Source organism: Fundulus heteroclitus, unplaced genomic scaffold, assembly GCF_011125445.2.
Source record: "Fundulus heteroclitus isolate FHET01 unplaced genomic scaffold, MU-UCD_Fhet_4.1 scaffold_582, whole genome shotgun sequence".
Lineage (NCBI taxonomy): Eukaryota > Metazoa > Chordata > Actinopteri > Cyprinodontiformes > Fundulidae > Fundulus > Fundulus heteroclitus.
Window position 1 is genome coordinate 390 of NW_023397014.1, and position 24,462 is coordinate 24,851.

General features: G+C 39.0%; 24 non-coding genes across 24 annotated transcripts; all 24 read right to left on the reverse strand.

Moving 5' to 3' along the window:
• Positions 1–477: 477 nt before the first annotated feature.
• On the reverse strand, positions 478–551 carry trnav-uac. Its single transcript has one exon. It is a non-coding gene; the product is annotated as a tRNA-Val (tRNA).
• A 1,864-nt stretch (positions 552–2,415) lies between these two features.
• trnav-uac lies at positions 2,416–2,489 on the reverse strand. Its single transcript has one exon. It is a non-coding gene; the product is annotated as a tRNA-Val (tRNA).
• A 686-nt stretch (positions 2,490–3,175) lies between these two features.
• Positions 3,176–3,248, reverse strand: trnav-uac. Its single transcript has one exon. It is a non-coding gene; the product is annotated as a tRNA-Val (tRNA).
• A 5,442-nt stretch (positions 3,249–8,690) lies between these two features.
• On the reverse strand, positions 8,691–8,763 carry trnav-uac. The gene has a single exon. It is a non-coding gene; the product is annotated as a tRNA-Val (tRNA).
• A 686-nt stretch (positions 8,764–9,449) lies between these two features.
• trnav-uac lies at positions 9,450–9,522 on the reverse strand. Its single transcript has one exon. It is a non-coding gene; the product is annotated as a tRNA-Val (tRNA).
• Positions 9,523–10,208: 686 nt separating this feature from the next.
• On the reverse strand, positions 10,209–10,281 carry trnav-uac. Its single transcript has one exon. It is a non-coding gene; the product is annotated as a tRNA-Val (tRNA).
• A 686-nt stretch (positions 10,282–10,967) lies between these two features.
• trnav-uac lies at positions 10,968–11,040 on the reverse strand. The gene has a single exon. It is a non-coding gene; the product is annotated as a tRNA-Val (tRNA).
• A 684-nt stretch (positions 11,041–11,724) lies between these two features.
• trnav-uac lies at positions 11,725–11,797 on the reverse strand. The gene has a single exon. It is a non-coding gene; the product is annotated as a tRNA-Val (tRNA).
• A 687-nt stretch (positions 11,798–12,484) lies between these two features.
• Positions 12,485–12,557, reverse strand: trnav-uac. Its single transcript has one exon. It is a non-coding gene; the product is annotated as a tRNA-Val (tRNA).
• A 687-nt stretch (positions 12,558–13,244) lies between these two features.
• trnav-uac lies at positions 13,245–13,317 on the reverse strand. The gene has a single exon. It is a non-coding gene; the product is annotated as a tRNA-Val (tRNA).
• A 685-nt stretch (positions 13,318–14,002) lies between these two features.
• trnav-uac lies at positions 14,003–14,075 on the reverse strand. Its single transcript has one exon. It is a non-coding gene; the product is annotated as a tRNA-Val (tRNA).
• Positions 14,076–14,761: 686 nt separating this feature from the next.
• Positions 14,762–14,834, reverse strand: trnav-uac. Its single transcript has one exon. It is a non-coding gene; the product is annotated as a tRNA-Val (tRNA).
• A 686-nt stretch (positions 14,835–15,520) lies between these two features.
• trnav-uac lies at positions 15,521–15,593 on the reverse strand. The gene has a single exon. It is a non-coding gene; the product is annotated as a tRNA-Val (tRNA).
• A 687-nt stretch (positions 15,594–16,280) lies between these two features.
• trnav-uac lies at positions 16,281–16,353 on the reverse strand. The gene has a single exon. It is a non-coding gene; the product is annotated as a tRNA-Val (tRNA).
• Positions 16,354–17,041: 688 nt separating this feature from the next.
• Positions 17,042–17,115, reverse strand: trnav-uac. Its single transcript has one exon. It is a non-coding gene; the product is annotated as a tRNA-Val (tRNA).
• Positions 17,116–17,803: 688 nt separating this feature from the next.
• Positions 17,804–17,876, reverse strand: trnav-uac. The gene has a single exon. It is a non-coding gene; the product is annotated as a tRNA-Val (tRNA).
• Positions 17,877–18,560: 684 nt separating this feature from the next.
• Positions 18,561–18,633, reverse strand: trnav-uac. The gene has a single exon. It is a non-coding gene; the product is annotated as a tRNA-Val (tRNA).
• Positions 18,634–19,318: 685 nt separating this feature from the next.
• trnav-uac lies at positions 19,319–19,391 on the reverse strand. The gene has a single exon. It is a non-coding gene; the product is annotated as a tRNA-Val (tRNA).
• Positions 19,392–20,077: 686 nt separating this feature from the next.
• Positions 20,078–20,150, reverse strand: trnav-uac. Its single transcript has one exon. It is a non-coding gene; the product is annotated as a tRNA-Val (tRNA).
• A 685-nt stretch (positions 20,151–20,835) lies between these two features.
• On the reverse strand, positions 20,836–20,908 carry trnav-uac. Its single transcript has one exon. It is a non-coding gene; the product is annotated as a tRNA-Val (tRNA).
• A 686-nt stretch (positions 20,909–21,594) lies between these two features.
• trnav-uac lies at positions 21,595–21,667 on the reverse strand. Its single transcript has one exon. It is a non-coding gene; the product is annotated as a tRNA-Val (tRNA).
• A 684-nt stretch (positions 21,668–22,351) lies between these two features.
• Positions 22,352–22,424, reverse strand: trnav-uac. The gene has a single exon. It is a non-coding gene; the product is annotated as a tRNA-Val (tRNA).
• A 686-nt stretch (positions 22,425–23,110) lies between these two features.
• Positions 23,111–23,183, reverse strand: trnav-uac. The gene has a single exon. It is a non-coding gene; the product is annotated as a tRNA-Val (tRNA).
• A 685-nt stretch (positions 23,184–23,868) lies between these two features.
• On the reverse strand, positions 23,869–23,941 carry trnav-uac. The gene has a single exon. It is a non-coding gene; the product is annotated as a tRNA-Val (tRNA).
• Positions 23,942–24,462: the final 521 nt, after the last annotated feature.

Sequence of the window (24,462 nt, forward strand, 5' to 3'; positions counted from 1 at the left end):
GCGGCACTGATCGAACAGGACAAGTACAGACCAATCCATTATCTGAGGCCATGAGATTATCATTAGTGACCTTCACCAGAGCTGTTTCAGAATGAATAGATAATGTCCAAATTAAGCTCACCCAACCACTGATTTCGTAGTAACATGAACAACAAATTTTGCTCTCTATTTGTAAAACCATAACAAAATTAGTCTAAAAATGAAAGTTCATGCAAAACTATAATCTAGCTTTCCGTCAGTTGTGAAGCGCAGATTTTGTTGTCAAATATTGCTCTGGCGGAAAATGCTAAGGAAGTCATAGTAGCAAACAAGATTCCATTAAATTGGTCAGTGGGAATACTAGGTTTGGAGACTATGGTTCTAACCATCACAACTTCTAAACTGCTTTTAGTATCCTTTGAAGTGACATAGAATTTAGATGAATCTGGTATGATCAACGCCAAATATTCTCTAATCATACTCTTGATATCAATAAATTGATTCTGCCAAGTCTTGAACCTGGGACCTTTTGCGTGTAAAGCAAACATGATGACCACTACACTACAGAAACCCTGCACTACTGCCCTTTCACTGGTTGAGTAGTCAGCATGGCTAACTATTGAAGCAACACAGGTAAGGAATAGTAAATTGCCGACTAATCATACCGAGCCATTCTTTTTCTGACCAAGTGGTTTATACCTTTAAGCATTAGGTTTCTGGATTTTTCCCGTGTGTCAGAAAGTCTTGGACCAATGCAAAGTCCTTCTCAGTTACACACACATTTTGCTGTATCTTTGTAAAACGTTGAATTAACTTAACACAATAACCAAATGAGTCAAGAAATTGAAATTCACGCAAAACTCTAATATAGGTTTCCATCAGTTGTGAAGGGACATTTTGTTGTCAATATTGCTCTGGCAGACAATACTAAGGATCATTCCACCGGAAGACAAAGACAAGGTTCCATTAAAATTGCTCAATGCGAACACCGGGTTGGGAATCTACGGTTCTCTGTTTAAGGACAGGTTTTGTTGTCAATATTGCACTTGTAGCCTATTTGTAAATATATATAGTACATTTTAAATCAATGCAAGTGGGTAGCTGACCAATCGGGGTCAATGGGCTAGTTGGATCAGAAACTAGATAAGACTCATGAAGGAAGCAGACAGACTGGAAGGTTGCAGTTGCGAGTGCCTTTGTATTTATAGTGTAGGACAATTATATACATAATTTACAACAGTGAAACATTCAAATGGCCATATAAAAATGCGCAAAAGAGAAAAACAAAATAAACAGAAAAAAAACATTAATCAATTCCACAATTAATGAACCCACACCCTTCAGTTCATTCACCCCAAGCTGGGGTTGGTTAAAGGTCCCAAGCAAGTTCTTTTAAAGTGCTTGGTGCAGTGCAAGGTCCTGACTGACGCAAGTCAGATCAGAGTAGAACAGAATTGTTCATTGGCTGCAAGGAGCCTCCTACCAGCCTGGCAGGAGATCAACAAGTCTTCACGCACGCACGCCAACGTGCAAATCTTTCTTGGGCTCTAGGCCTGGATCTTCAGCTCGCCATCAAACCCCTGGCCTGAATAATAAAACAGGACCATTTTCTCAATATATATATTCAAACATTCTAGTGTGCACACACACAAATTCAATAAATGGCACTCTTTGCACTATAAATAATTCCAATTTTCAGTCAATATGCATATTCAATATAAATATAAAGTTCAATATAAAATTACATCCATGAAAATCCAATAAATACGCACTATATGAATTAGTCAACATGAAATGTAAAGAAAACCTAATATAAACAAGTGCTCAACAAACATTTAAGGCACCCAATTGTTTACATGTGGTTTGTATAAATCTAAAATGGTCGTCGTTTTGTTTAGCTGCTAAATTACCAAGTATACAAACAAACATTTACATCAATGACACTAAGGCACACACAGAAACACTCACCCAATTCCAAAGTTTATGCCTCACACAAGAGGGTTTTCTCCCCCATCTCATCCTGGCAAAGTAGTTAGCTCCTGCAGCTCTGCTTCTCCCCAACATGTCCTTATTTTCCTACTTCCTTACTCCAGCTAATATACCTAGCTGATAGGCTGTGGAAGTACAGGTGACCTTGATGCTTGACAGTGATTGGCTATGAAGTAGTGAGGGGATGGAAGTTGAATTTTACACAGGCTTGATCACTGAGATTTACACCCGGGTTACACACTGGTGGTAAATTCTAAGGAACCATCAAACAGTAAAACAAGGTTCCATTAAATTGGTCAGTGGGAACACTGGGTTTGAGAGACTATGGTCCTAACCATCACAACTTCTAAACTTCTTTTAGTATCCTTTGAAGTGACATAGAATTTAAGATGAATCTGGTATGATCAATGCCAAATATACTCTTGAAACTCATTGGTCTCAATAAATTGTTTCTGCCAGGTCTTGAACCTAGGACCCTTTTGCGTGTAAAGCAAACGTGATGACCACTACACTACAGAAACCCTGCACTTCTGCCCTTTCACTGGTTGAGTAGTCAGCATGGCTAACTATTGAAGCAACACAGGTAAGGAATAGAAAATTGCCGACTAATCATACCGAGCCATTCTTTTTCTGACCAAGTGGTTTATACCTTTAAGCATTAGGTTTCTGGATTTTTCCCGTACGTCAGAAGGTCTTGGACCAATGCAAAGTCCTTCTCAGTTACACACACATTTTGCTGTATCTTTGTAAAATGTTGAATTAACTTAACACAATAACCAAATGAGTCAAGAAATTGAAATTCACGCAAAACTCTAATATAGGTTTCCATCAGTTGTAAAGGGGGACCATTTTGGTTGTCATAATTGCTCTGGCAGGACAATACTAAGGGATCATCACCGGAGCAACAAGGTTCCATTAATTGCTCAATGCGAACACCGGGTTGGGAATCTACGGTTCTCTGTTAAGGACAGGTTTTGTTGTCAATATTGCACTGGTGGTAAATTCTAAGGAACCATTAAACATGAAAACAAGGTTCCATTAAATTGATCAGTGGGAACACTGGGTTTGGAGACTATGGTTCTAACCATCACAACTTCCAACTTCTTTTAGTATCCTTTGAAGTGACATTGAATTTAAGATGAATCTGGTATGATCAATGCCAAATATACTCTAATCATACTCTTGAAACTCATTGGTCTCAATAAATTGTTTCTGCCAGGTCTTGAACCTGGGACCTTTTGCGTGTAAAGCAAACGTGATGACCACTACACTACAGAAACCCTGCACTTCTGCCCTTTCACTGGTTGAGTAGTCAGCATGGCTAACTATTGAAGCAACACAGGTAAGGAATAGAAAATTGCCGACTAATCATACCGAGCCATTCTTTTTCTGACCAAGTGGTTTATACCTTTAAGCATTAGGTTTCTGGATTTTTCCCATGTGTCAGAAAGTCTTGGACCAATGCAAAGTCCTTCTCAGTTACACACACATTTGCTGTATCTTTGTAAAACGTTGAATTAACTTAACACAATAACCCAAATGAGTCAAGAAATTGAAATTCACGCAAAACTCTAATATAGGTTTCCATCAGTTGTAAAGGGGACATTTTGTTGTCAATATTGCTCTGGCAGACAATACTAAGGGATCATCACGGAGCAAACAAGGTTCCAATAAATTGATCAATGCGAACACCTGGTTGGAAATCTACGGTTCTCTTGTTAAGGAGAGGTTTTTGTTGTCAATATTGCACTGGTGGTAAATTCTAAGGAACCATCAAACAGGAAAACAAGGTTCCATTCCAATTGATCAGTGGGAACACTGGGTTTGGAGACTATGGTTCTAACCATCACAACTTCTAAACTTCTTTTAGTATCCTTTGAAGTGACATACAATTAAGATGAATCTGGTATGATCAATGCCAAATATACTCTAATCTTTTTCTGCTCCGCCTCTCTGCCTGCTCGGACGCTTTTTCTCTGCTCCCTGCTTGCTTGCATTTTCCTGCGTTTTACTTTTTATCTCCTTTTTATCTCTTTGCCAAAACCACGGAAAGTTGGATTTAGTTATTTTTATTTATTTTTCTTTTTATTTATTTTTGATTTTGATTTTGCAAAGATGCCTACCTTCACCACAGTGGACCTTGACACGCTTCTACAAAAGATCGCCGTTATAGAACAGAAGATATGCCGACTCGAACTGAATTATGATGTAAACGGCGCATATGGAAATGAAACAACCCTGCCTGCGACTCCAAACGGGGACCCACCAGCCCAGCAACTCTCTGAACAAACAGATCCCTGAGGAAAAATGAGAATCCCTGGATCACTCAGGGTGCAAGACCAAAGGTTCAACGAAACCCCACGCCTAGACAAAGAAAACTGGCCGAGACTACAGAGAGATGTCCCAGGACAAGTGAAACAACAGCGGGCTGTTCCCACAACAAATGATAGGAGTAACCTGCTGGAAATGCTGGAATTCCTTACGAAACAGATTCGCTCCGCTCCAAAATGTGACCCAGGAGAATCATGACAACACTCAGAGGTACGTCAACGACTTTCGCTCTAATACATCAGAGAAAAGACATGCCACGGGGCCAAGGACCCTGATTTTATGCAGTGGGTCTGTATGTGGGATTAAACATTTCTGTAACAAGAAAAAACACAGAGGTCGACTCAAACTATGGCCTGGTGTCTGATTTATTAGACATCCTTCCAAGGATCTTGAAAGAGCGTCCGACCTTGGAAAAACTCATAATTACAAGCTGAAGCCCTGGGCGACGTCACCCGGATAAGAAAATCAGAAGTATTGAAAGAGGATACATTCGTCTGTTTGAACTTAGTTCATGGCAAAAATGTCAAGGTGCTTTCTGAGCGGCCCTTTCCCGCCCGTGGCTTGTGGAGACGAGATTTTTCCCGAATTCTGATGCTAAACAAATGGCTGGAAAAAACATGCAAAGAAACAACTGTAACCTTCATAGACAACTTTAACATCTTCTGGGAAAGAAGACATCTGTTCAACAGAGATGGCTTCTCTCTAAATAGGTCTGGTGCAAAACGGCTGATTTCAAACATCTTCTATTCTGTGAACCATTTGTCATCAGCTTTGTCCCAAACAATGTACATCCAGTGCCTAAACAAAAGATAAGCCCAGTGCAGCCCGAACAAGCCAAGATAAACATGGCCAGAAAGATGACACAGAAAGAGGCTTTCTCAGAGCTACAGGAGGATTCATCCCAGATCTTAGCAGGACAAAGAGAGGACCAAGAAAATCCATCGTCACGAACACCGGTCCGGACTACACCCGCCTCGCCTTCCTCTCCACAAAGCCCAGAGGTTCCTTTTCTGGAATTTTCTCCCAACATGAACAAAGTATTTAAGATTGGCCTACAGATGACATCCTCTCCATATAGCCACAGCTCTGTGACTAAACCAGCATCTTCCAAAGGCCGCAGAGCCCCAGATCCTCCTCTACGTATCACGGAACATGCCTGTCCTCAAGACCTTCAGATTACTTCGCTGTGATACACAGCGGGCCCTCGCTGCACGTTTATCAGACAAGGACAGTTTCAAGAATCAGCTTGGGTCTTTTCCCGGGAATTACGGAATATCTGTGATGATTCGTGGCAGAAAAAAGAAAAACAAAAGGATAAACAGGAACAAATACTTGAAAGTCATTAACTGTCAGATGCAACTGCCACAGAGACATCATCAACCACCAAATCATATAAACTAGGTTTATTAAACATTAGATCTCTGTCAGGAAAATCCCTTTTAATTAATGACTTTATTATTGACAACAATCTTGATGTTATGTTTTTAACAGAAACATGGTTACATGAATCTAATGAAGAAGTAATACTGCTGGAGTCAACACCTCCAAACTACAATTTCCTTTGTGAGAGCAGACAGCAAAGGAAAGGTGGAGGAAGTAGCAACATTGTTTAATGATTCACTAAAGTGTAAAAAGGTGTTTTTGGGAAAATTTGACTCTTTTGAACATTTGGCTCTCAAGGTAAAGAGCCCGGTACGAACTATGTTTCTGAATGTTTACAGGCCTCCTAAGTCCACATCAAACTTTTTTTAAGGATTTTAGTGACCTCTTGTCTGTGATATGTGTTGATTATGACTGTTTAATTATTGTGGGAGACTTCAACTTTCACGTTGACAACCCTGAAGACAGAAGTGCAAAAGAACTGTGTGACACACTTAGAAACTTTGGTTTAACTCAGCATGTTAAACAGCCAACACACAAACAGGGACATATTTTAGACTTAATCATCACTAAAGGTCTAAACATTTCACAGGTCAATGTAACTGATGTTGCCTTATCCGATCACTTCTCCGTTACCTTTGAATGTATCATTACCAGTGACTCATTTAGCCAAAGGGACATCGTAAGAAAACGCACCTTTAAGGACAATGCCACTGAAACTTTTATTCAAGCTTACTCTGCTACTTCAACCTTGGGCTGCAACTCAGTAGATGAGCTAGTAGATAACTTTCAGTCTAAAGTCTCAGACATCATTGACTGCATTGCTCCAGTTAAAGTGAAAGTTGTTTCCGGGAAGAAGAAAAAATCTCCTTGGAGAAATGCTCCATCAGTTAGAAGTGAAAAGAGGGAATGTCGAAAAGCTGAACGCAGGTGGAGAAAGAATAGACTCCTGGTTCACTATGACATCTATAAAGAGAGACTTAACAGATATAACTTACAATTGAAAAATGCAAGAGAATCTTTCTTCTCTGAGATCATTAAGAAAAACATTAATAATGCTCGTGTCTTATTTTCCACAGTCGACAGGTTAACAAATCCTCCTGTGTCCGTGGCTTCAGAACTCCACTCCACCAGGGCCTGCAACGAATTTGCTAACTTCTTTACTGAGAAAATCCTAAAATTAGAGGATCAGTTTGTACTTCCACACCAGCTCCAGAACCAAAGCCGTACTCAGCTGGAACCTATCCTGACAAAATGTCCCAATTCAGCCAAATAAACTACAAAAGCTTAGAGCAGATCATTCAGCAGCTAAGTTCCTCTTCATGCTGTCTTGATGTTCTACCCACAGCTTTCTTTAAAAAGTTTTACCTGTCATAGCGTCTGATTTGACTCAGATAATAAACACGTCCCTCCTGTCAGGTGTTTTCCCCCAGTCCCTAAAAACAGCAATTATCAAACCACTGCTGAAAAAGAATAATTTAGACAAACTTCTACTCCAGAACTACAGGCCCATCTCAAACCTCCCCTTTATCAGTAAGATTATTGAAAAAGCTGTGTTTCAACAATTAAACACCTTCTTAACAACGACCAGCCGATTTGACGTTTCCAGTCAGGTTTCCGTGCTCACCACAGTACAGAGACCGCCCTGATCAAGGTGTTTAATGACATCCATATAAATACAGACTGTGGAAGAACCACCATGCTGGTTCTATTGGACCTTAGTGCAGCATTTGATACTGTCGATCACTCCATTCTGTTAGAACGCCTGGAGAACTGGGTCAACCTCTCTGGTACAGCTCTCAACTGGTTTAAATCCTACTTAAAGGACAGGGAATTTTTTGTATCAGTAGGTAACTTTACATCAGAGATGACAAAAATCCCATTTGGGGTTCCCCAAGGGTCCATCCTGGGTCCCCTCCTATTCAATATCTACATGCTCCCTCTAGCCCAGATAATAAAAAATAACAACATCAGCTACCATAACTATGCAGACGACACACAGCTTTACATCACCATGTCACCAGGTGACTATGAACCAATTCAGGCACTGAGTAAATGCCTAGAAGAAATCAATACGTGGATGTGCCAAAATTTTCTCCAATTGAATAAAAACAAAACTGAAGTAATAATATTTGGACCAATAGAGGAAAGATCAAAAGTTAGCACACAGCTTCAGTCGCTTCAGCTAAAAACCACAAATCAGGCCCGAAACCTGGGTGTAGTGATGGACTCAGACCTGAACCTTCAAAGCATCTAAAGACAGTTACAAGGTCGGCTTTCTATCACCTGAGGAACATTTCTAGGATTAAAGGACTGATGTCTCAGCAGGATCTAGAAAAACTAATCCATGCGTTTATTTTTAGTCGAATTGATTACTGCAACGGTGTTTTCACAGGTCTGCCTAAAAAGTGGATCAGACAGCTGCAGCTGATCCAGAACGCTGCTGCCCGCGTCCTCACTAAGACTAAGAAAGTAGAGCACATCACCCCAGTTCTAAAGTCCTTACACTGGCTCCCTGTATCTCAGAGAATAGACTTTAAAATACTTCTGTTAGTCTATAAATCCTTAAATGGCTTAGCTCCTAAATACATCACAGACTTGTTATCAGCGTATAAACCATCCAGACCACTCAGGTCTTCTGGCTCCAGCCTGCTCTGCATACCTAGAACCAGAACCAAACATGGAGAAGCAGCTTTTAGTTCCTATGCTCCAATTATCTGGAACAAACTTCCAGAAACTGTAAAAGTGCGGAAAGCCTGAGTGCTTTTAAATCAAGATTAAAAACACATTTGTTTAAAATTGCCTTCAACTGTCCTAGTTAACTGAATCACCACTTTTTTGTTCTATTTTCTATCTATATTTTATTCCTACTTGCTCTTATTCTGTTTTATTTTGCTATGTTTTAATCATGTAAAGCACTTTGCATTGTCTTTGTACTGAATTGTGCTATATAAATAAATTTGCCTTGCCTTGCCTAATCATACTCTTGAAACTCATTGGTTTCAATAAATTGTTTCTGCCAGGTCTTGAACCTGGGACCTTTTGCGTGTAAAGCAAACGTGATGACCACTACACTACAGAAACCCTGCACTTCTGCCCTTTCACTGGTTGAGTAGTCAGCATGGCTAACTATTGAAGCAACACAGGTAAGGAATAGAAAATTGCTGACTAATCATACCGAGCCATTCTTTTTCTGACCAAGTGGTTTATACCTTTAAGCATTAGGTTTCTGGATTTTTCCCGTGTGTCAGAAAGTCTTGGACCAATGCAAAGTCCTTCTCAGTTACACACACATTTTGCTGTATCTTTGTAAAACGTTGAATTAACTTAACACAATAACCAAATGAGTCAAGAAATTGAAATTCACGCAAAACTCTAATATAGGTTTCCATCAGTTGTAAAGGGGACATTTTGTTGTCAATATTGCTCTGGCAGACAATACTAAGGGATCATCACCGGAGCAAACAAGGTTCCAATAAATTGATCAATGCGAACACCTGGTTGGGAATCTACGGTTCTCTTGTTAAGGACAGGTTTTGTTGTCAATATTGCACTGGTGGTAAATTCTAAGGAACCATCAAACATGAAAACAAGGTTCCATTAAATTGTTCAGTGGGAATACTGGGTTTGGAGACTATGGTTCTAACCATCACAACTTCTAAACTTCTTTTAGTATCCTTTGAAGTGACATAGAATTTAAGATGAATCTGGTATGATCAATGCCAAATATACTCTAATCATACTCTTGAAACTCATTGGTTTCAATAAATTGTTTCTGCCAGGTCTTGAACCTGGGACCTTTTGCGTGTAAAGCAAACGTGATGACCACTACACTACAGAAACCCTGCAATTCTGCCCTTTCACTGGTTGAGTAGTCAGCATGGCTAACTATTGAAGCAACACAGGTAAGGAATAGAAAATTGCTGACTAATCATACCGAGCCATTCTTTTTCTGACCAAGTGGTTTATACCTTTAAGCATTAGGTTTCTGGATTTTTCCCGTGTGTCAGAAAGTCTTGGACCAATGCAAAGTCCTTCTCAGTTACACACACATTTTGCTGTATCTTTGTAAAACGTTGAATTAACTTAACACAATAACCAAATGAGTCAAGAAATTGAAATTCACGCAAAACTCTAATATAGGTTTCCATCAGTTGTAAAGGGGACATTTTGTTGTCAATATTGCTCTGGCAGACAATACTAAGGGATCATCACCGGAGCAAACAAGGTTCCAATAAATTGCTCAATGCGAACACCGGGTTGGGAATCTACGGTTCTCTTGTTAAGGACAGGTTTTGTTGTCAATATTGCACTGGTGGTAAATTCTAAGGAACCATCAAACATGAAAACAAGGTTCCATTAAATTGGTCAGTGGGAACACTGGGTTTGGAGACTATGGTCCTAAGCATCACAACTTCTAAACTTCTTTTAGTATCCTTTGAAGTGACATAGAATTTAAGATGAATCTGGTATGATCAATGCCAAATATACTCTAATCATACTCTTGAAACTCATTGGTCTCAATAAATTGTTTCTGCCAGGTCTTGAACCTGGGACCTTTTGCGTGTAAAGCAAACGTGATGACCACTACACTACAGAAACCCTGCACTTCTGCCCTTTCACTGGTTGAGTAGTCAGCATGGCTAACTATTGAAGCAACACAGGTAAGGAATAGAAAATTGCCGACTAATCATACCGAGCAATTCTTTTTCTGACCAAGTGGTTTATACCTTTAAGCATTAGGTTTCTGGATTTTTCCCATGTGTCAGAAAGTCTTGGACCAATGCAAAGTCCTTCTCAGTTACACACACATTTTGCTGTATCTTTGTAAAACGTTGAATTAACTTAATTCAATAACCAAATGAGTCAAGAAATTGAAATTCACGCAAAACTCTAATATAGGTTTTCATCAATTGTAAAGGGGACATTTTGTTGTCAATATTGCTCTGGCAGACAATACTAAGGGATCATCACCGGAGCAAACAAGGTTCCAATAAATTGCTCAATGCGAACACCGGGTTGGGAATCTACGGTTCTCTTGTTAAGGAGAGGTTTTGTTGTCAATATTGCACTGGTGGTAAATTCTAAGGAACCATCAAACATGAAAACAAGGTTCCATTAAATTGGTAAGTGGGAACACTGGGTTTGGAGACTATGGTCCTAAGCATCACAACTTCTAAACTTCTTTTAGTATACTTTGAAGTGACATAGAATTTAAGATGAATCTGGTATGATCAATGCCAAATATACTCTAATCATACTCTTGAAACTCATTGGTCTCAATAAATTGTTTCTGCCAGGTCTTGAACCTGGGACCTTTTGCGTGTAAAGCAAACGTGATGACCACTACACTACAGAAACCCTGCACTTCTGCCCTTTCACTGGTTGAGTAGTCAGCATGGCTAACTATTGAAGCAACACAAGTAAGGAATAGAAAATTGCCGACTAATCATACCGAGCAATCCTTTTCTGACCAAGTGGTTTATACCTTTAAGCATTAGGTTTCTGGATTTTTCCCGTGTGTCAGAAAGTCTTGGACCAATGCAAAGTCCTTCTCAGTTACACACACATTTTGCTGTATCTTGGTAAAACGTTGAATTAACTTAATGCAATAACCAAATGAGTCAAGAAATTGAAATTCACGCAAAACTCTAATATAGGTTTTCATCAATTGTAAAGGGGACATTTTGTTGTCAATATTGCTCTGGCAGACAATACTAAGGGATCATCACCGGAGCAAACAAGGTTCCAATAAATTGCTCAATGCGAACACCGGGTTGGGAATCTACGGTTCTCTTGTTAAGGAGAGGTTTTGTTGTCAATATTGCACTGGTGGTAAATTCTAAGGAACCATCAAACATGAAAACAAGGTTCCATTAAATTGGTCAGTGGGAACACTGGGTTTGGAGACTATGGTCTAACCATCACAACTTCTAAACTTCTTTTAGTATCCTTTGAAGTGACATAGAATTTAAGATGAATCTGGTATGATCAATGCCAAATATACTCTAATCATACTCTTGAAACTCATTGGTCTCAATAAATTGTTTCTGCCAGGTCTTGAACCTGGGACCTTTTGCGTGTAAAGCAAACGTGATGACCACTACACTACAGAAACCCTGCACTTCTGCCCTTTCACTGGTTGAGTAGTCAGCATGGCTAACTATTGAAGCAACACAAGTAAGGAATAGAAAATTGCCGACTAATCATACCGAGCCATTCTTTTTCTGACCAAGTGGTTTATACCTTTAAGCATTAGGTTTCTGGATTTTTCCCGTGTGTCAGAAAGTCTTGGACCAATGCAAAGTCCTTCTCCGTTACACACACATTTTGCTGTATCTTTGTAAAACGTTGAATTAACTTAATGCAATAACCAAATGAGTCAAGAAATTGAAATTCACGCAAAACTCTAATATAGGTTTCCATCAGTTGTGAAGGGGACATTTTGTTGTCAATATTGCTCTGGCAGACAATACTAAGGGATCATCACCGGAGCAAACAAGGTTCCAATAAATTGATCAATGCGAACACCTGGTTGGAAATCTACGGTTCTCTTGTTAAGGACAGGTTTTGTTGTCAATATTGCACTGGTGGTAAATTCTAAGGAACCATCAAACATGAAAACAAGGTTCCATTAAATTGGTCAGTGGGAACACTGGGTTTGGAGACTATGGTTCCTAAGCATCACAACTTCTAAACTTCTTTTAGTATCCTTTGAAGTGACATAGAATTTAAGATGAATCTGGTATGATCAATGCCAAATATACTCTAATCATACTCTTGAAACTCATTGGTCTCAATAAATTGTTTCTGCCAGGTCTTGAACCTGGGACCTTTTGCGTGTAAAGCAAACGTGATGACCACTACACTACAGAAACCCTGCACTTCTGCCCTTTCACTGGTTGAGTAGTCAGCATGGCTAACTATTGAAGCAACACAGGTAAGGAATAGAAAATTGCCGACTAATCATACCGAGCAATTCTTTTTCTGACCAAGTGGTTTATACCTTTAAGCATTAGGTTTCTGGATTTTTCCCATGTGTCAGAAAGTCTTGGACCAATGCAAAGTCCTTCTCAGTTACACACACATTTTGCTGTATCTTGGTAAAACGTTGAATTAACTTAATGCAATAACCAAATGAGTCAAGAAATTGAAATTCACGCAAAACTCTAATATAGGTTTTCCATCAATTGTAAAGGGGACATTTTGTTGTCAATATTGCTCTGGCAGACAATACTAAGGGATCATCACCGGAGCAAACAAGGTTCCAATAAATTGCTCAATGCGAACACCGGGTTGGGAATCTACGGTTCTCTTGTTAAGGAGAGGTTTTGTTGTCAATATTGCACTGGTGGTAAATTCTAAGGAACCATCAAACATGAAAACAAGGTTCCATTAAATTGGTAAGTGGGAACACTGGGTTTGGAGACTATGGTCCTAACCATCACAACTTCTAAACTTCTTTTAGTATCCTTTGAAGTGACATAGAATTTAAGATGAATCTGGTATGATCAATGCCAAATATACTCTAATCATACTCTTGAAACTCATTGGTCTCAATAAATTGTTTCTGCCAGGTCTTGAACCTGGGACCTTTTGCGTGTAAAGCAAACGTGATGACCACTACACTACAGAAACCCTGCACTTCTGCCCTTTCACTGGTTGAGTAGTCAGCATGGCTAACTATTGAAGCAACACAAGTAAGGAATAGAAAATTGCCGACTAATCATACCGAGCAATCCTTTTCTGACCAAGTGGTTTATACCTTTAAGCATTAGGTTTCTGGATTTTTCCCGTGTGTCAGAAAGTCTTGGACCAATGCAAAGTCCTTCTCAGTTACACACACATTTTGCTGTATCTTTGTAAAACGTTGAATTAACTTAATGCAATAACCAAATGAGTCAAGAAATTGAAATTCACGCAAAACTCTAATATAGGTTTCCATCAGTTGTAAAGGGGACATTTTGTTGTCAATATTGCTCTGGCAGACAATACTAAGGGATCATCACCGGAGCAAACAAGGTTCCAATAAATTGATCAATGCGAACACCTGGTTGGAAATCTACGGTTCTCTTGTTAAGGAGAGGTTTTGTTGTCAATATTGCACTGGTGGTAAATTCTAAGGAACCATCAAACATGAAAACAAGGTTCCATTAAATTGGTCAGTGGGAACACTGGGTTTGGAGACTATGGTTCTAACCATCACAACTTCTAAACTTCTTTTAGTATCCTTTGAAGTGACATAGAATTTAAGATGAATCTGGTATGATCAATGCCAAATATACTCTAATCATACTCTTGAAACTCATTGGTTTCAATAAATTGTTTCTGCCAGGTCTTGAACCTGGGACCTTTTGCGTGTAAAGCAAACGTGATGACCACTACACTACAGAAACCCTGCAATTCTGCCCTTTCACTGGTTGAGTAGTCAGCATGGCTAACTATTGAAGCAACACAGGTAAGGAATAGAAAATTGCCGACTAATCATACCGAGCCATTCTTTTTCTGACCAAGTGGTTTATACCTTTAAGCATTAGGTTTCTGGATTTTTCCCGTGTGTCAGAAGGTCTTGGACCAATGCAAAGTCCTTCTCAGTTACACACACATTTTGCTGTATCTTTGTAAAACGTTGAATTAACTTAACACAATAACCAAATGAGTCAAGAAATTGAAATTCACGCAAAACTCTAATATAGGTTTCCATCAGTTGTAAAGGGGACATTTTGTTGTCAATATTGCTCTGGCAGACAATACTAAGGGATCATCACCGGAGCAAACAAGGTTCCATTAAATTGCTCAATGCGAACACCGGGTTGGGAATCTACGGTTCTCTTGTTAAGGAGAGGTTTTGTTGTCAATATTGCACTGGTGGTAAATTCTAAGGAACCATCAAACATGAAAACAAGGTTCCATTTAATTGGTCAGTGGGAACACTGGGTTTGGAGACTATGGTTCTAACCATCACAACTTCTAAACTTCTTTTAGTATCCTTTGAAGTGACATAGAATTTAAGATGAATCTGGTATGATCAATGCCAAATATACTCTAATCATACTCTTGAAACTCATTGGTCTCAATAAATTGTTTCTGCCAGGTCTTGAACCTGGGACCTTTTGCGTGTAAAGCAAACGTGATGACCACTACACTACAGAAACCCTGCACTTCTGCCCTTTCACTGGTTGAGTAGTCAGCATGGCTAACTATTGAAGCAACACAGGTAAGGAATAGAAAATTGCCGACTAATCATACCGAGCCATTCTTTTTCTGACCAAGTGGTTTATACCTTTAAGCATTAGGTTTCTGGATTTTTCCCATGTGTCAGAAAGTCTTGGACCAATGCAAAGTCCTTCTCAGTTACACACACATTTTGCTGTATCTTTGTAAAACGTTGTAATTAACTTAATGCAATAACTAAATGAGTCAAGAAATTGAAATTCACGCAAAACTCTAATATAGGTTTCCATCATTTGTGAAGGGGACATTTTGTTGTCAATATTGCTCTGGCAGACAATACTAAGGGATCATCACCGGAGCAAACAAGGTTCCATTAAATTGCTCAATGCGAACACCGGGTTGGGAATCTACGGTTCTCTTGTTAAGGAGAGGTTTTGTTGTCAATATTGCACTGGTGGTAAATTCTAAGGAACCATCAAACATGAAAACAAGGTTCCATTTAATTGGTCAGTGGGAACACTGGGTTTGGAGACTATGGTTCTAACCATCACAACTTCCAAACTTCTTTTAGTATCCTTTGAAGTGACATACAATTAAGATGAATCTGGTATGATCAATGCCAAATATACTCTAATCATACTCTTGAAACTCATTGGTTTCAATAAATTGTTTCTGCCAGGTCTTGAACCTGGGACCTTTTGCGTGTAAAGCAAACGTGATGACCACTACACTACAGAAACCCTGCACTTCTGCCCTTTCACTGGTTGAGTAGTCAGCATGGCTAACTATTGAAGCAACACAGGTAAGGAATAGAAAATTGCCGACTAATCATACCGAGCCATTCTTTTTCTGACCTAAGTGGTTTATACCTTTAAGCATTAGGTTTCTGAATTTTTCCTGTGTGTCAGAAAGTCTTGGACCAATGCAAAGTCCTTCTCAGTTACACACACATTTTGCTGTATCTTTGTAAAACGTTGTATTAACTTAATGCAATAACTAAATGAGTCAAGAAATTGAAATTCACGCAAAACTCTAATATAGGTTTCCATCATTTGTGAAGGGGACATTTTGTTGTCAATATTGCTCTGGCAGACAATACTAAGGGATCATCACCGGAGCAAACAAGGTTCCATTAAATTGCTCAATGCGAACACCGGGTTGGGAATCTACGGTTCTCTTGTTAAGGAGAGGTTTTGTTGTCAATATTGCACTGGTGGTAAATTCTAAGGAACCATCAAACATGAAAACAAGGTTCCATTTAATTGGTCAGTGGGAACACTGGGTTTGGAGACTATGGTTCTAACCATCACAACTTCTAAACTTCTTTTAGTATCCTTTGAAGTGACATAGAATTTAAGATGAATCTGGTATGATCAATGCCAAATATACTCTAATCATACTCTTGAAACTCATTGGTTTCAATAAATTGTTTCTGCCAGGTCTTGAACCTGGGACCTTTTGCGTGTAAAGCAAACGTGATGACCACTACACTACAGAAACCCTGCACTTCTGCCCTTTTACTGGTTGAGTAGTCAGCATGGCTAACTATTGAAGCAACACAGGTAAGGAATAGAAAATTGCCAACTAATCATACCGAGCCATTCTTTTTCTGACCAAGTGGTTTATACCTTTAAGCATTAGGTTTCTGAATTTTTCCTGTGTGTCAGAAAGTCTTGGACCAATGCAAAGTCCTTCTCAGTTACACACACATTTTGCTGTATCTTTGTAAAACGTTGAATTAACTTAACACAATAACCAAATGAGTCAAGAAATTGAAATTCACGCAAAACTCTAATATAGGTTTCCATCAGTTGTAAAGGGGACATTTTGTTGTCAATATTGCTCTGGCAGACAATACTAAGGGATCATCACCGGAGCAAACAAGGTTCCAATTAAATTGCTCAATGCGAACACCGGGTTGGGAATCTACGGTTCTCTTGTTAAGGAGAGGTTTTGTTGTCAATATTGCACTGGTGGTAAATTCTAAGGAACCATCAAACATGAAAACAAGGTTCCATTAAATTGGTCAGTGGGAACACTGGGTTTGGAGACTATGGTTCCTAACCATCACAACTTCTAAACTTCTTTTAGTATCCTTTGAAGTGACATAGAATTTAAGATGAATCTGGTATGATCAATGCCAAATATACTCTAATCATACTCTTGAAACTCATTGGTCTCAATAAATTGTTTCTGCCAGGTCTTGAACCTGGGACCTTTTGCGTGTAAAGCAAACAGTGATGACCACTACACTACAGAAACCCTGCACTTCTGCCCTTTCACTGGTTGAGTAGTCAGCATGGCTAACTATTGAAGCAACACAGGTAAGGAATAGAAAATTGCCGACTAATCATACCGAGCCATTCCTTTTTCTGACCAAGTGGTTTATACCTTTAAGCATTAGGTTTCTGGATTTTTCCCATGTGTCAGAAAGTCTTGGACCAATGCAAAGTCCTTCTCAGTTACACACACATTTTGCTGTATCTTTGTAAAACGTTGAATTAACTTAATGCAATAACCAAATGAGTCAAGAAATTGAAATTCACGCAAAACTCTAATATAGGTTTCCATCAGTTGTAAAGGGGACATTTTGTTGTCAATATTGCTCTGGCAGACAATACTAAGGGATCATCACCGGAGCAAACAAGGTTCCAATTAAATTGCTCAATGCGAACACCGGGTTGGGAATCTACGGTTCTCTTGTTAAGGAGAGGTTTTGTTGTCAATATTGCACTGGTGGTAAATTCTAAGGAACCATCAAACATGAAAACAAGGTTCCATTAAATTGGTCAGTGGGAACACTGGGTTTGGAGACTATGGTTCTAACCATCACAACTTCTAAACTTCTTTTAGTATCCTTTGAAGTGACATAGAATTTAAGATGAATCTGGTATGATCAATGCCAAATATACTCTAATCATACTCTTGAAACTCATTGGTTTCAATAAATTGTTTCTGCCAGGTCTTGAACCTGGGACCTTTTGCGTGTAAAGCAAACGTGATGACCACTACACTACAGAAACCCTGCACTTCTGCCCTTTCACTGGTTGAGTAGTCAGCATGGCTAACTATTGAAGCAACACAAGTAAGGAATAGAAAATTGCCGACTAATCATACCGAGCCATTCTTTTTCTGACCAAGTGGTTTATACCTTTAAGCATTAGGTTTCTGGATTTTTCCATGTGTCAGAAAGTCTTGGACCAATGCAAAGTCCTTCTCCGTTACACACACATTTTGCTGTATCTTTGTAAAACGTTGAATTAACTTAATGCAATAACCAAATGAGTCAAGAAATTGAAATTCACGCAAAACTCTAATATAGGTTTCCATCAGTTGTGAAGGGGACATTTTGTTGTCAATATTGCTCTGGCAGACAATACTAAGGGATCATCACCGGAGCAAACAAGGTTCCATTAAATTGCTCAATGCGAACACCGGGTTGGGAATCTACGGTTCTCTTGTTAAGGAGAGGTTTTGTTGTCAATATTGCACTGGTGGTAAATTCTAAGGAACCATCAAACATGAAAACAAGGTTCCATTCAATTGGTCAGTGGGAACACTGGGTTTGGAGACTATGGTCCTAACCATCACAACTTCTAAACTTCTTTTAGTATCCTTTGAAGTGACATAGAATTTAAGATGAATCTGGTATGATCAATGCCAATATACTCTAATCATACTCTTGAAACTCATTGGTCTCAATAAATTGTTTCTGCCAGGTCTTGAACCTGGGACCTTTTGCGTGTAAAGCAAACGTGATGACCACTACACTACAGAAACCCTGCACTTCTGCCCTTTCACTGGTTGAGTAGTCAGCATGGCTAACTATTGAAGCAACACAGGTAAGGAATAGAAAATTGCCGACTAATCATACCGAGCCATTCTTTTTCTGACTAAGTGGTTTATACCTTTAAGCATTAGGTTTCTGGATTTTTCCCATGTGTCAGAAAGTCTTGGACCAATGCAAAGTCCTTCTCAGTTACACACACATTTTGCTGTATCTTTGTAAAACGTTGTATTAACTTAATGCAATAACTAAATGAGTCAAGAAATTGAAATTCACGCAAAACTCTAATATAGGTTTCCATCATTTGTGAAGGGGACATTTTGTTGTCAATATTGCTCTGGCAGACAATACTAAGGGATCATCACCGGAGCAAACAAGGTTCCATTAAATTGCTCAATGCGAACACCGGGTTGGGAATCTACGGTTCTCTTGTTAAGGAGAGGTTTTGTTGTCAATATTGCACTGGTGGTAAATTCTAAGGAACCATCAAACATGAAAACAAGGTTCCATTTAATTGGTCAGTGGGAACACTGGGTTTGGAGACTATGGTTCTAACCATCACAACTTCTAAACTTCTTTTAGTATCCTTTGAAGTGACATAGAATTAAGATGAATCTGGTATGATCAATGCCAAATATACTCTAATCATACTCTTGAAACTCATTGGTTTCAATAAATTGTTTCTGCCAGGTCTTGAACCTGGGACCTTTTGCGTGTAAAGCAAACGTGATGACCACTACACTACAGAAACCCTGCACTTCTGCCCTTTCACTGGTTGAGTAGTCAGCATGGCTAACTATTGAAGCAACACAGGTAAGGAATAGAAAATTGCCGACTAATCATACCGAGCCATTCTTTTTCTGACCAAGTGGTTTATACCTTTAAGCATTAGGTTTCTGGATTTTTCCCATGTGTCAGAAAGTCTTGGACCAATGCAAAGTCCTTCTCAGTTACACACACATTTTGCTGTATCTTTGTAAAACGTTGTATTAACTTAATGCAATAACTAAATGAGTCAAGAAATTGAAATTCACGCAAAACTCTAATATAGGTTTCCATCATTTGTGAAGGGGACATTTTGTTGTCAATATTGCTCTGGCAGACAATACTAAGGGATCATCACCGGAGCAAACAAGGTTCCATTAAATTGCTCAATGCGAACACCGGGTTGGGAATCTACGGTTCTCTTGTTAAGGAGAGGTTTTGTTGTCAATATTGCACTGGTGGTAAATTCTAAGGAACCATCAAACATGAAAACAAGGTTCCATTTAATTGGTCAGTGGGAACACTGGGTTTGGAGACTATGGTTCTAACCATCACAACTTCTAAACTTCTTTTAGTATCCTTTGAAGTGACATAGAATTTAAGATGAATCTGGTATGATCAATGCCAAATATACTCTAATCATACTCTTGAAACTCATTGGTTTCAATAAATTGTTTCTGCCAGGTCTTGAACCTGGGACCTTTTGCGTGTAAAGCAAACGTGATGACCACTACACTACAGAAACCCTGCACTTCTGCCCTTTCACTGGTTGAGTAGTCAGCATGGCTAACTATTGAAGCAACACAGGTAAGGAATAGAAAATTGCCGACTAATCATACCGAGCCATTCTTTTTCTGACCAAGTGGTTTATACCTTTAAGCATTAGGTTTCTGGATTTTTCCCATGTGTCAGAAAGTCTTGGACCAATGCAAAGTCCTTCTCAGTTACACACACATTTTGCTGTATCTTTGTAAAACGTTGTATTAACTTAATGCAATAACTAAATGAGTCAAGAAATTGAAATTCACACAAAACTCTAATATAGGTTTCCATCATTTGTGAAGGGGACATTTTGTTGTCAATATTGCTCTGGCAGACAATACTAAGGGATCATCACCGGAGCAAACAAGGTTCCATTAAATTGCTCAATGCGAACACCGGGTTGGGAATCTACGGTTCTCTTGTTAAGGAGAGGTTTTGTTGTCAATATTGCACTGGTGGTAAATTCTAAGGAACCATCAAACATGAAAACAAGGTTCCATTTAATTGGTCAGTGGGAACACTGGGTTTGGAGACTATGGTTCTAACCATCACAACTTCCAAACTTCTTTTAGTATCCTTTGAAGTGACATACAATTAAGATGAATCTGGTATGATCAATGCCAAATATACTCTAATCATACTCTTGAAACTCATTGGTTTCAATAAATTGTTTCTGCCAGGTCTTGAACCTGGGACCTTTTGCGTGTAAAGCAAACGTGATGACCACTACACTACAGAAACCCTGCACTTCTGCCCTTTCACTGGTTGAGTAGTCAGCATGGCTAACTATTGAAGCAACACAGGTAAGGAATAGAAAATTGCCGACTAATCATACCGAGCCATTCTTTTTCTGACCAAGTGGTTTATACCTTTAAGCATTAGGTTTCTGGATTTTTCCCATGTGTCAGAAAGTCTTGGACCAATGCAAAGTCCTTCTCAGTTACACACACATTTTGCTGTATCTTTGTAAAACGTTGTATTAACTTAATGCAATAACTAAATGAGTCAAGAAATTGAAATTCACGCAAAACTCTAATATAGGTTTCCATCATTTGTGAAGGGGACATTTTGTTGTCAATATTGCTCTGGCAGACAATACTAAGGGATCATCACCGGAGCAAACAAGGTTCCATTAAATTGCTCAATGCGAACACCGGGTTGGGAATCTACGGTTCTCTTGTTAAGGAGAGGTTTTGTTGTCAATATTGCACTGGTGGTAAATTCTAAGGAACCATCAAACATGAAAACAAGGTTCCATTTAATTGGTCAGTGGGAACACTGGGTTTGGAGACTATGGTTCTAACCATCACAACTTCTAAACTTCTTTTAGTATCCTTTGAAGTGACATAGAATTTAAGATGAATCTGGTATGATCAATGCCAAATATACTCTAATCATACTCTTGAAACTCATTGGTTTCAATAAATTGTTTCTGCCAGGTCTTGAACCTGGGACCTTTTGCGTGTAAAGCAAACGTGATGACCACTACACTACAGAAACCCTGCACTTCTGCCCTTTCACTGGTTGAGTAGTCAGCATGGCTAACTATTGAAGCAACACAGGTAAGGAATAGAAAATTGCCGACTAATCATACCGAGCCATTCTTTTTCTGACCAAGTGGTTTATACCTTTAAGCATTAGGTTTCTGGATTTTTCCATGTGTCAGAAAGTCTTGGACCAATGCAAAGTCCTTCTCAGTTACACACACATTTTGCTGTATCTTTGTAAAACGTTGAATTAACTTAACACAATAACCAAATGAGTCAAGAAATTGAAATTCACGCAAAACTCTAATATAGGTTTCCATCAGTTGTAAAGGGGACATTTTGTTGTCATAATTGCTCTGGCAGACAATACTAAGGGATCATCACCGGAGCAAACAAGGTTCCATTAAATTGCTCAATGCGAACACCGGGTTGGGAATCTACGGTTCTCTTGTTAAGGAGAGGTTTTGTTGTCAATATTGCACTGGTGGTAAATTCTAAGGAACCATCAAACATGAAAACAAGGTTCCATTAAATTGATCAGTGGGAACACTGGGTTTGGAGACTATGGTTCTAACCATCACAACTTCTAAACTTCTTTTAGTATCCTTTGAAGTGACATACAATTAAGATGAATCTGGTATGATCAATGCCAAATATACTCTAATCATACTCTTGAAACTCATTGGTTTCAATAAATTGTTTCTGCCAGGTCTTGAACCTGGGACCTTTTGCGTGTAAAGCAAACGTGATGACCACTACACTACAGAAACCCTGCACTTCTGCCCTTTCACTGGTTGAGTAGTCAGCATGGCTAACTATTGAAGCAACACAGGTAAGGAATAGAAAATTGCCGACTAATCATACCGAGCCATTCTTTTTCTGACCAAGTGGTTTATACCTTTAAGCATTAGGTTTCTGGATTTTTCCCATGTGTCAGAAAGTCTTGGACCAATGCAAAGTCCTTCTCAGTTACACACACATTTTGCTGTATCTTTGTAAAACGTTGTATTAACTTAATGCAATAACTAAATGAGTCAAGAAATTGAAATTCACGCAAAACTCTAATATAGGTTTCCATCATTTGTGAAGGGGACATTTTGTTGTCAATATTGCTCTGGCAGACAATACTAAGGGATCATCACCGGAGCAAACAAGGTTCCATTAAATTGCTCAATGCGAACACCGGGTTGGGAATCTACGGTTCTCTTGTTAAGGAGAGGTTTTGTTGTCAATATTGCACTGGTGGTAAATTCTAAGGAACCATCAAACATGAAAACAAGGTTCCATTTAATTGGTCAGTGGGAACACTGGGTTTGGAGACTATGGTTCTAACCATCACAACTTCTAAACTTCTTTTAGTATCCTTTGAAGTGACATAGAATTTAAGATGAATCTGGTATGATCAATGCCAAATATACTCTAATCATACTCTTGAAACTCATTGGTTTCAATAAATTGTTTCTGCCAGGTCTTGAACCTGGGACCTTTTGCGTGTAAAGCAAACGTGATGACCACTACACTACAGAAACCCTGCACTTCTGCCCTTTCACTGGTTGAGTAGTCAGCATGGCTAACTATTGAAGCAACACAGGTAAGGAATAGAAAATTGCCGACTAATCATACCGAGCCATTCTTTTTCTGACCAAGTGGTTTATACCTTTAAGCATTAGGTTTCTGGATTTTTCCATGTGTCAGAAAGTCTTGGACCAATGCAAAGTCCTTCTCAGTTACACACACATTTTGCTGTATCTTTGTAAAACGTTGTATTAACTTAATGCAATAACTAAATGAGTCAAGAAATTGAAATTCACGCAAAACTCTAATATAGGTTTCCATCATTTGTGAAGGGGACATTTTGTTGTCAATATTGCTCTGGCAGACAATACTAAGGGATCATCACCGGAGCAAACAAGGTTCCATTAAATTGCTCAATGCGAACACCGGGTTGGGAATCTACGGTTCTCTTGTTAAGGAGAGGTTTTGTTGTCAATATTGCACTGGTGGTAAATTCTAAGGAACCATCAAACATGAAAACAAGGTTCCATTTAATTGGTCAGTGGGAACACTGGGTTTGGAGACTATGGTTCTAACCATCACAACTTCTAAACTTCTTTTAGTATCCTTTGAAGTGACATAGAATTTAAGATGAATCTGGTATGATCAATGCCAAATATACTCTAATCATACTCTTGAAACTCATTGGTTTCAATAAATTGTTTCTGCCAGGTCTTGAACCTGGGACCTTTTGCGTGTAAAGCAAACGTGATGACCACTACACTACAGAAACCCTGCACTTCTGCCCTTTCACTGGTTGAGTAGTCAGCATGGCTAACTATTGAAGCAACACAGGTAAGGAATAGAAAATTGCCGACTAATCATACCGAGCCATTCTTTTTCTGACCAAGTGGTTTATACCTTTAAGCATTAGGTTTCTGGATTTTTCCATGTGTCAGAAAGTCTTGGACCAATGCAAAGTCCTTCTCAGTTACACACACATTTTGCTGTATCTTTGTAAAACGTTGTATTAACTTAATGCAATAACTAAATGAGTCAAGAAATTGAAATTCACGCAAAACTCTAATATAGGTTTCCATCATTTGTGAAGGGGACATTTTGTTGTCAATATTGCTCTGGCAGACAATACTAAGGGATCATCACCGGAGCAAACAAGGTTCCATTAAATTGCTCAATGCGAACACCGGGTTGGGAATCTACGGTTCTCTTGTTAAGGAGAGGTTTTGTTGTCAATATTGCACTGGTGGTAAATTCTAAGGAACCATCAAACATGAAAACAAGGTTCCATTTAAT